Source organism: Tenebrio molitor, chromosome 4 (genome assembly GCF_963966145.1).
Source record: "Tenebrio molitor chromosome 4, icTenMoli1.1, whole genome shotgun sequence".
Lineage (NCBI taxonomy): Eukaryota > Metazoa > Arthropoda > Insecta > Coleoptera > Tenebrionidae > Tenebrio > Tenebrio molitor.
Genome location: NC_091049.1, coordinates 16,748,949 through 16,760,570, shown reverse-complemented (window position 1 = coordinate 16,760,570; position 11,622 = coordinate 16,748,949). Strand labels below are relative to the sequence as shown.

Genomic DNA, 11,622 nt, shown 5'->3' with positions numbered 1-11,622 from the left:
ATTAAATTTGCCCATCTCCAAATATTCTTACTGGACAGATTCTCAAATTGTGATTGCATGGATAAAAACTGAACCACACAAATTAAAAACATTCATTGCTAATCGCATATCAAAAATTCAGGAATCAAGCGACATGTCAGATTGGTCATATATAAACACGAAACAAAATCCTGCAGACATACTGTCGCGTGGGATGTCGCCAAAAGGTTTACATGAATCACATTTGTGGTGGAATGGACCCAAGTTTTTAAGTGAGCATGAGTTACAATGGCCAACTAAAGAAAGTACATCAATTCAAAATTTACCAGAAGTAAAGCCAATTTGTTGCGTAAACACCTTAGCAAAATTTGAATTACTAACCAAGTTTTCTTCATTCACAAAATTGATTAGGGTTTTCGCATATTGTCTACGTTTCATACACAACAGCCGCAAAGAAAATTGTGACAAATTCACAGGCTATTTGTCGTGTAGTGAGTTACAGCATTCGCATGACTTAATAGTAAAATTCACTCAACAAGAAGCATTTCATTCAGACATGCACGATCTTCGAAAATCAAGTAGGTTATCTCAGGACAGTAAATTAATATCTCTAAATCCATTTATTGATAAAAAGGGCCTATTGCGCGTGGGGGGAAGGTTACGTCACGCACCCATCACCTACGAACAAAAACATCCGTTAATTTTACCAAAAAATCATCACATAACACAGTTAGTCATCAATTACGTTCATCTTTCAAATTTACATGCTGGTTGTCAAGCCACCTTAGCCGCAGTTCGAAACAAGTACTGGCCAATATCAGGTAGAGACTCTGTGCGTATGTCAATTCACAAATGCATAACGTGCTACAGGGTTAAACCGATCACTTATCAACAATTGATGGGAGATTTACCTGGAACGCGCGTCCGACCTGTACGTCCCTTTAATTGTAGCGCAGTCGATTATGCTGGGCCTTTTATACTGAAAAATGGTCACGGCCGAACCAACAGAAAAATCAAGGGTTATATTGTTGTTTTTGTGTGTTGCGCCACAAAAGCGGTTCACCTAGATTTGGTTTGTGATTGCACTACAACCTCATTTTTAAACGTTTTAAAAAGGTTCATTGCACGACGTGGTAAGGTAGCAACCATCATTTCAGATAATGCAAAAAACTTTGTCGGTGCTGACCGAGAATTAAAAGATTTTCAGAATTTAATAAAATCACAACATTTTCAAAATCAAGTCATTAATGTGTTAGCAAACGACAATATCACATGGAAATTTTTACCACCGCGAGCTCCTCATTTTGGAGGTTTAGATGAGGCTGCAGTCAAGTCAATGAAGTACCATTTGAAACGTATCACAAAAAATGTCACTTTCAATTTCGAGGAAATGTACACTCTTTTGACCATGATCGAAGCGTGCCTCAATTCCCGTCCTTTGTCACCTCTGTCCAGTGATCCGTCAGATTTACAAGCCTTAACCCCTGGACACTTCCTTATTGGTGAACCTCTGACCGCACCAGCAGAGCCAGACATTTTAGACATCAAATCAACACGATTGTCCAAGTACCAACACCTGGAACAAATGAGACAACACTTTTGGAAGCGATGGTCCGCTGAGTACAGGACTCAGCTCCAGCCTCGGACTAAATGGTGTTCGACCAGCAGCAACACTCCTCAATTAGGAACACTAGTCCTCATCAAGGAGGATAATGCACCGCCACTCCAGTGGCCGATGGGCCGCATCATGGAACTTCACCCAGGAGCCGACGGATTGGTTCGTGTAGTGACAGTGAAAACTATGCGTGGTGTGTTAAAAAGGCCTCTCACGAAAATTTGCGCGTTACCAATCGAGTGCTAGTGTTCGGTTCATTCATCCACACAAACTGAATTGTTCCAATAATTATGTAATCATTTCATTTTTTGTCATTTCTCAGCTTGTTATTGTTATTTTGTTTACATATCTCACATTTGTTTCCTTTTACATCGATGCATGTATTGTATAATATGTACAGTGGGGAGCACGGAATTTCGCACGCCAATTTGTACGTCATTAAAAAAAAACTATCTAGTCTAAGCTTTATTGTCATTATAATCAATAATGAGGTGGGATACGCATGATATATGTGATCATGACTGATGTTTCACCTAAACTGTCACGAAACTGCCGCCAGTAGGTATCTCATTTTAATAAAATTAAGTCAGTGAAATGTCCAATGTGTGCGAAATTCCGTGCTCGCCACTGTACCTACTTTTTTATTGTACTTAATTCATTCATTTATTTAAGGACTATGCCTTAACGGGGGGAGCAATGTTCAATCTTTACCTCCCTCTACCCCGACTTAGTGGTGCCGGACCCTTTCGGCTACCTGCACTTGTACAAAACTGAAATATTTGTAGAATTTAGACACTTGTAAATAGAGATTCGTAGAAGCCACACGTCTTTTATTCAGTCCATTGATTCGTTCTCTGTTTATCAGTCACTTGTTCAAAAACGCTTGAACACGCATTTAAAGCTTTAATGAGGAAATATCCCACCGGAATCTTCCAATTTCCATTTAAAGCCACAGCAAGAAATACTAAGGCATTTTTGACCTTAGTTTGACAGTCACTATCAATATTATTGTCAGTCCCTAAATTAACACCACCATAAAACTTTGATCCATGGAATATATCGACGGCTCCAACGCAGTACCTCGTAAGTGCTTAAAAGTAAATTGTGCAGGAATCGAAAAAAACGCTGACAGTCAATTTTTAATAGATTTTGAAGATTATGTTGTATGAGTATAATTATATAATAGAGACAAATCATGTTTCTATAATAATTTTTCCCATCATATTTGTTTTAGACAAAATTAAATAACTTACGAGGTACTGCCTTGTAAAAGGTAGGCACATACGAGTTACTGTTTCGTATGTTGAAATATTTAAATAAAGTAGCATAATAATCATAATATATGTCAACAAAAAATAAAAAAATATTATCGTATAAGAAACTTAAATGAAAAATACTAAATATAGTCAAAACAGAAACGAAATTTTATTTTTTCTTAGTATGGAAACAGAAAATATAATAAACAAGTCATTATTAAAAAATTAACATTGTTAAATAATAATTATTTCAATTATTATAATGTCATCAAGGCATCATAAAACGGCCAGCAATCTTTAGGAATGACTAGCTTAATTTGTTGCAGGTCCTCAAATTTCTTTTTTGTTATATATTTTGCGGGTTGTCGAGAATAAATTTCCAAATTGGCATTCTCGCAAATTAATATTTTTCGCACGCCGTGGTAACAGTTTATATTCATCATCAAAATCAATTTTGAAATAAATTTCTCCAGATGGAAGATATTGAATTTCCCGCAGGTCAGTTACGACGGGTTCCTTTACAGTTGTCCCTGGACGGATAGACTCATATTTGAGATTGTTTTTATCACCATAATTGATGAAAAACGTGTAATTTGGACATTTAACTTCGTAAGGATTTATTAATTTTTCATTTTGGAGTTTTTGTTTTCGCCTAGATTTTTCGCACAATCTTGCATAATCTGATGGCAGATAAATGTCTTGATTTTTTAGTTTCCTTTCGATGGTAGCATGAACGGAGTCACACTCCATTTGAGTGTGACCCTTTTCCAAAATTTTTTGCGTAATGCACACTTCATATTTTTCGGCAAGATAAAGTAAGGCATTTGCCATAGTTGCATTCCTGTTCTGTGCTGTGCACCCGTCTGAATATATTATAATTGGCTTTTTGTCAATGCTCAAATATTTTTCTTGTAGAAAATCTACTAAGCACGATGCAAAAGTAGAGGCCTGTAAATCGACATTCGTCTCATCGAACCAATAACATCTTACATCATGGGATTCTAAATCATAAATTGTATAGTTGTGGCAACACAATTTGGTTCTGTAATAAAGTGCACTAGCTTTAGTTTGTGGGGACAACTTTACAGCCTGGAGATCAACTGTGATAACATGACATGTGCCAGATTCAGCCTTTTGTTTATCACTGTCCTTTTCGCTTCTTGCTCTTATCTTCTTTTGGTTGTGTTTCTCCCATTCTTCTTGATCTAAATTTTGATGTTTATATTTTTCGCACAAGTCGCATCTGTCTTTACGGGGTGTAGAGACACCTATATTTTTTCATCTATTGCTTTCATGAAACTAGTTATTGACATATTTTTTAAACTGCTTTCTTCACATTGCTTTTTATATAAATTATATACATCACTCACAGTTTTAAATGTTTCTTCCTTATTCGTTGCTTTACGACAGTAATGCGACGGAGGTTTTGGTAATTTGTCTAAAAAATTGACCATAAATTCCCGATCTTCTTTATGTACGTTCGTTCGTGATGGTCTACTTTGAACCCCTTTTGCCTGATTTGTTGTTACTCCCATCTTGCTTTGTGTAGCCCAATTTCTCACCGACCACTCTTTTAACCCAGTTGTACGAAGGTACATAGTTTTACAAACAGGCAACAATCGATTCTGGTTCCACAGGTTATACTTTAGCGTATTTAATCGTCGCTTGTTTTCTGTTTCTGGATCACGTCGTTTCTTGGGTTCTGAAACTACTACTGTATTAGCTACGAAAGTTGTTCTTTGGTCCCAGGTAGTTAACTGCCACAAATTCGTAAAGATTTCTGTGCGGATATCTTCTGAAAATTCATTGCACTTATAGTAACTCGATTTACATTTACATCTGTCTCCCATTTTGCGTTCGTCCCTCTGCGCATCGTGAAAAGTATTTCTTTGGTTTCGTGGTTTTGAAAAGCCTATATAAGATTTTCCTAATCTTCTTTTTATTTTATTAATAACTCTTATTGCCCTTATTTTTTTCGTTCTTCGGATTTATTGTATTGTTTTGCTCCTCAGTTTCAACGTTTTCTTCAGTCTCAACATTTTCTTCTGTTTCATAAGTTCTGTCTACTAGTTCATTTTTACTATATTGATAGTGAATTGTTTCATTTTCCATTTCGATTATATTTTCAACAGGACTTAAGATGTCTGTATTATCATTAATAATGAGAATGGGTTTCAAGTTGTTAACTATGTCATTCATTGTAGTCTACTGGAGACAAAACATTTTATTTATCTCATTGTCAGAAAAACTTGGTAGGAGTTCAACAACACAGTTTTATAAATTACTTTTTTGTAGGTCTTTTTGTTGTTCAATTTGTCCGAGATTAGGTTTTTACCCTCCTTGTTTTTCAGTAATACTTCAAATGCAGGAACGGACAGGCACATACGAGCTAATGCCTTTAAAATTTCGCGGGTAAAACATACGAGGTCCTGTTTTTCTAAAATTTTGGAAAACGTGTTTACTTTATTTAGTTTAATGGTTTACCAACAGATGGAGTATCAAAACATTTATGAAAATCATCTAAAAACTTTATTTCGCTAAAAATGGAACTTACGAGGTACTGCGTTGGAGCCGTCGATATGTAGTTTACATAGGTATGCAGTGAGCGGCAAAAGTATGGAATAAATTCATTAAAAATTAAACAAAATATTTTTCAAAAAAATCTTTGAACAGGTCAATTTTAGTTTATAAAAATACATATTTTAATACAAAATAAAATTCCAAGCAGTCATTTGTTTTCGAGTTATGACGTCATCGATAGTGTTTTTAAATGGAAACCCCCTATTTTTTTTCTTGATTCTGATAGCCCTTTTAATTGTCTAAACGACAGTATAAAAATTTTGTTACCTTACATAAGGAAATTTTTGAGAAAAAAAAATAAAGTTGGAAAAAATAAATTTTATAACGAACAAAAACAAGTCCAAAACTGTGTTAGTAAGTACTTAAAATTATGGAATTAAATGTTCGAATTGCCATCCCCCAGCTTGTTGACAATAAGCAAGTTTATGAAGAAATTCCGCCTGTTTTAGTTTTATCTAGTTTTATCCCCGCACCCAATCAAAATTAAAATTTCTATACGTTGTGTTTCTGTTAAATGAGTCATTTTCGAAAACGTTTTGTAAAACAAATAACACATACGAATGAAATTGACAGTAACATTTGACTGTTCGATTTACCTACTTGATTTTTTGACTTGTTTTTGTTCATTATAAAATTTATTTAAAAAAAAGTATCGATTTTCTTTGGTACTAAAACATGTATTTTTATAAATTAAAATTGACCCGTCCAAAGATTTTTTTGAAAAAAAATTTGTTTAATTTTTAAGGAATTTATTCCATACTTTTGCCGCTCACTGTATATGGATGGAAACATGTTCAACAAGGGTGTAAATCGCTTTACAATCGCTTGATTACGATTACAGTTAACCCATTGGAGTGTTGAACGCCCCTATAGACAGCTTTTAATGTCAAGTTCTGACAGAAAAATACCTCTCTCAACAAAGTATGATTTAATAAGAATAATAAGCGATTAAAATCACAAAAGTAAAGGGTAAGTAGGATCGTATGGGTTCTGTCGCCGTTCGAAAACCTTTTCAAATACTAAATTTGAACGAAAAATGCAGTGACAGATATACCTTTCAAATTAATAGAATACCTACTCGGATTCCTGATTTAATTTTTAAATACCAACACACAATGAATGCTTTGTAAAGTGTATTTTGGGTTGCATTTTTACCTGGTCAGGCTCGTCATCTTATGTGAATAACCCTGTAATTTTCCTATGATTATGTTTTGAACTTTTTATAAATTTAATGGGCAAAATAGATTTTTTTTTTGTATTATACTCATTTTATAAGCCATTTTGTCGCACTTGTTTACGAAACTATTGATCTGACAAAAAAAACATAAAGAACAAAAAATGTAGAGAATTGTACGCTCTACAATTTCTATAATAACTTAGATAGACGTATCTCGCAGGGATAATGAAATAATCGCAGAAATGTGATTTTCCACCCCTATTCTCCAGTATGGCGGGGCGAGCGGCAACCCCCCAAGGTCGCAAACTCAACAATATTAATAATATGCCTGATAGAAGATACCTGCCAAGTATGAACTTTTCTGTACCTTTTGCAAGGTAAAACTCCCTATTGATTGGACTAATATGCGGATTTAGCAATGGAGCAATTGCTGCTTGCGCGTATACTGGGTGCCCCAAAATTCGCGGAACAACGTAGTAGTACGTTGTTAAGTAGTCATTATGAGATCAGGTAAAAATGTTTAAAAAAATCAATCTTCTTTTTTGTAGAAGATATGGACCTATTCGTTACACTAAATGTGGCAACATTTAAAAACATTCTATCATTTTTGTTGTATCCATGGAAATGAGAGGGAAAAATCAAAGTCGTGTTGCCGTACACTATTTGAGGTAAAACGAACATAAAATTACTACTTGGAAATGCTGGAAATAATGAAGAAAATAATTGCAAACCTGATCACAATTGTTCAAAATTATTAGGCCACTGGCTATTAAAAGACAAATAGTCAAAATATCTTTTATTATTTAAAATAAATGAGATCAAAGCTGCACCTTTTGGGCCCCCATATCTTCAAATCTAAGAGGTATAGAATTTTTTAATTATTTTTCTCGTTATTTTCTAACATGAATTGACATTGCCTCATTGAGTTGTTCCGCGAATTTTGGGGCACCCAGTATATACGTTTTTAGCATTGCAGCAACTTCCCATTTACTGGAAAAAATCGCAAAAAACGAATTTGTCTTGTTTATTTATTCTTATTACACATAGAAAAATAACATACTATTTTTTCTTCAAACCTTCATAGCAAATTATTTAAGACATGTTAAGAAACCAGGTAGGAATTTCAAATGATTTAGCTAGTTTACTTTACTGCCGCTCATCAGCGGAGATAATAACTTCACGGACGCCCTCAGCGGAGATAATAACTTTATGCCATGACAATGAAGTGACACTTTAGCATTATCAATGCAGCAGGATAATGTCATAATTTACGGACGTTTGAAGAAAAATTTGTTTTTTTCTAAAAAGTTAAAAAAATACAAAACAATATGAATAAAAATAAAGTTTCATTTTTTTTTATGTATGATATTTGGCAAAACATGGTGAAACGCATAATCCAGCATCACATTCCTTGCATTCATATCTTATATCCCTTCTCTTTTTTGGACCCATTTTAGTGTGTTTACAGACAACATATCTGTGGCGGTCGTGAAAAAGTAGGTAAGTCGAAAATGTTAATTTTTCAGGGCAACGATTCAAAATTCCTAAAATCCTGTAATTAAATAGAAACTTCTTTCTACCTGTACTTGCTTTCAATATAAGTAAATTTTAAACTGTGAAAATCTGAATTTTTTAACTCCATGATTTATTATTAAGGTGTAAACATCGTTAACTCATTTTTGAAATTATTTGACTTACAATAATGAAGTTTCTAATAATTTAGTTGAAAATTCTGTTGAACCGCAAAGTTTACCAAATCATAATGACTCTTTCTATTGTCAAAATAATTCAACACCAAACAACACGATACAAAACGACATAAATAATTTAGACTTGAGTTATAATGATATACATGTTATTAATCAAAATTTTTACTACCAACAAAATTTTAAAGAACAAATTGAAGATGAATTTAATAGAACTCTGAACGAATTTGAACATATAGAACCATTTAATAGACCACTATTACCTAAACAACAAAGCTCCAAAAAATTCTTTGCAATGATTGAAATTTTAAATCAATTCATTTTACCTAAATTTGTAAATAACACGACAAGTTTTAAAAAATTACACAGTATTATATATAGTGGAGCTTTAACAATTATGAGATTAAATGGTTCAAAAGAAATTGACCAGACAAATAATATAAAAGCGAAAGAATTACCAAAATGGGAACGAAGACTAAATAAACGCATTAACAATATCAGACGAGATTTAGGTAGAATAACTCAACATTTAAAGGGTATAAATTCTAATCATCTAAATAACTGTATTCAATCGATTTTAAATAAAAACAGAATACATTGTTTAAAATATAACGAATATAATGAAACATTAATAGAAATTAAAGACACTTTATTACAAAAATTGAATATTTATTCTAAACGATTAAAAAGATATAAAAATAATAAACAACGGAAATTTGAAAACAAACTATTTAGAAATAATGAGAAGTTGTTTTACAAAAATTTAGCAGATAATAAAACTCAAAATAATAATGGTATACCAAATATAAATGAAATTAAAGAATTCTGGTCAAACATATGGTCAAATGAAGTTCAATTTAATAATCAGGCAGAATGGATTCCTAATTTAGAAAATGAGATACCAGATGGTAATAATCCACGTCATATTCAAATTAGCCTTGAAATTTTAGTTAAAAATATTAATAGTTCACATAATTGGAAATCCCCTGGAGGTGACCAAATTCATAACTTTTGGTTAAAAAAATTTACTTGTATTCATAAATGCTTACTTGATCACTTTAACGGATTTATTAGGGAACCTAACACATTTCCAGAGTTTTTGGCCCATGGTATAACATATCTGAAACCAAAAGATTCCGATACTAAAAATCCATCCAAATATAGGCCAATCACATGTCTGCCTACAATTTATAAAATTATGACATCTTGCATTAAAGTAATAATTTACGACCATTGTCAAAAATTAAATATAATTAATGAAGAACAAAAAGGTTGTGTTAAGGAGTGTTTTGGTTGCAAAGAACAACTTATAATAGATACGGTAATAATAGAACAAGCTAGAAAAAATAATAGAAATATTTATACCGCATTCATAGACTACAAAAAAGCCTATGATTCAGTACCACATTCATGGTTAATTAAAATTCTTAAAATTTATAAAATTAATTTGGATTTGATTAACTTTTTATCACATGTAATAACATTTTGGAGAACTACTTTAAATTTATCAATAAACAATACTAAATTAAAATCCGAGCCTATTCAAATTAAACGGGGAATTTATCAAGGAGATTCTTTAAGTCCTTTATGGTTTTGTCTAGCCATTAATCCTTTGACAAATCTATTAAATAGCACTGGATACGGTTTTAATATTAGACATAATAATACCACACTATCAAAATTAAATCACCTTCTTTATATGGATGACATAAAACTTTATGCATCTAAAAAGAATCACATTTTATCTTTATTAACAATAACTGAAAATTTCTCAAATGATAGTAGCATGAGTTTTGGTATTGATAAGTGTAAAACGCAATCAATATGTCGCGGTCATTACGAAAATTTAGAATATATAACTAAAGAAGGAGAAATCATTAAAAATTTAAATAAAGGAGAATTTTATAAATATTTAGGTATTAATCAATCAAATCATATTCAACATTCAATTATAAAAGAAAATTTAGAAAAACAATTTTATTTAAGAATTAAATCTATTTTAAAATCAAAATTAAACGGTAATAATTTAATTAAAGCAGTTAATACATATGCTGTTCCATTACTGACCTATTCTTTCGGTGTTATAAAATGGTCCAAAACTAATTTACAGAATATAAATATTCAAACTAGAGTTCTCTTTACAAAATTTTGTAAACATCACCCTAAATCTGCTATTGAAAGATTTACTTTACCACGCGAAAATGGTGGTAGGGGTTTTTCAAATCTAGAAATTCTACAACATAATCAAATTGCTTCACTAAAAAATTATTTTCTCAATAGAGCTCGTGATAACACTTTTTTTAATGCTTTGGTTTCAGCGGATAAAGGTTACACACCTTTAAATTTAAGTGATAATATAATTTCAGATATTGTTGAGCCAAATATACCTGACACTATAGCAAATATAAAACAAAAGTCTTTACATGGGAGATATTTTAAAGAGCTAGAACAGCCAGAAATTAATATTCAAGCTTCTCATGCATGGCTTAAAAAATCAAATATTCATCCTGAGACTGAGGGTTTTATATTTGCAATACAAGATCGTGTTATAAATACAAGAAATTATAAAAAACACATATGCGGTTTACAATCGATCATTGATAAATGTAGGATTTGCGGAACTGAAGGGGAAACCATTGAACATATCATTTCTTCTTGCACCGTTTTGGCTCAAAGCGAATATAAAAAACGTCATGATATATTGGCAAAAATTATACACATGAATTTAGCAGTTAAATTCAATTTATTAAAGGATACACAACCACATTACATTTATAAACCAGAAAGTTGTTTAGAAAATGACAATTACAAATTATATTTTGATCGGACAGTTTTAATTGACATTCACATTCAGCATAACAGACCAGACATTATTATTTTAAATAAACAACAAAAGCAAGCATATCTTTTAGATATAGCTGTTCCAAATTCACACAATATAACACAGACATATAATACAAAAATTAATAAATATTTAGAACTCTCCGTTGCTATGAGAAATCTTTGGTGTTTAGAAAAAATTTCGATTTTACCATTTATAATTTCAGCAACAGGAATAGTACCCCAATCTCTATTTAAAAATTTAAAAATTTTGGACTTAGAGAACACATTGGTGGTTGAAATTCAAAAAGGTATATTTTTATACTCATATCACATCGTGAGGAAATTCCTTAACATTGACACAGAACATAAAACACAAAAAAGTCAAAATGCGGAGGCGAGACGCCGGTAATTATGTTGATAAGCACTGCACTATTACTTGATAGTATTATCCGTAATAGTGTATGTACTCCGGCAAAATTGCCGTGC

The 11,622-nt window shown here is 32.0% G+C and overlaps 1 long non-coding RNA gene across 1 annotated transcript in view; it reads right to left on the bottom strand.

Annotated features, from left to right (window-relative positions):
* Positions 1 to 1,987: 1,987 nt before the first annotated feature.
* Positions 1,988 to 11,622, bottom strand: part of LOC138127757 (uncharacterized) — a 299,284-nt gene continuing 289,649 nt past the window's right edge. Inside the window, exon 2 of the long non-coding RNA XR_011158391.1 lies at positions 1,988 to 2,227. This is a non-coding gene — a long non-coding RNA (uncharacterized lncRNA). The remainder of the gene's footprint in view (positions 2,228 to 11,622) is intronic.